Genomic DNA, 467 nt, shown 5'->3' with positions numbered 1-467 from the left:
AGAGAGAACTCCAGAAATATGCATAGGCGTCTTCTTGTGTCCTCAGCTGAACACAATCTGAGCATGCAGAGGGTGGAACTCCACAAAAACAACTGTTGGGAACAGAACGATTACTAAGTCAACCAAACAATTTCCATAGTTTACACAGCACTGGGAATTACTTGAATTTGCACTAGCCAGAGCAGACAGACTTCGGTGAATACAAGGGATGTTCAATAGAGACCTCAGAAGAGCTGTGCATTAGTGGAGTAAAGGGTACTCTGGAACCATAACTCAAAAATGCTTAAAAATGACCAAGCTAATTCCAAAGTACCTTAACTGCCAGCCAGGACAAAGACCAACACTCTTTAAATAATTAAACAATGTAGCACTCAAACCAGAAACCATATCCACTGCCATCGGTTGATTCTGACTCATAGCAACCCCCATTAGGTTTCTAAGGCTGTAAATCTTTTTTTTTTTTTTTT

Source organism: Orycteropus afer, unplaced genomic scaffold, assembly GCF_000298275.1.
Source record: "Orycteropus afer afer isolate SDZICR_OR568_19922 unplaced genomic scaffold, OryAfe1.0 scaffold00519, whole genome shotgun sequence".
NCBI lineage: Eukaryota > Metazoa > Chordata > Mammalia > Tubulidentata > Orycteropodidae > Orycteropus > Orycteropus afer.
The sequence above is the reverse complement of the archived record's forward strand: the minus strand, read 5'-3'. Positions refer to the sequence as shown.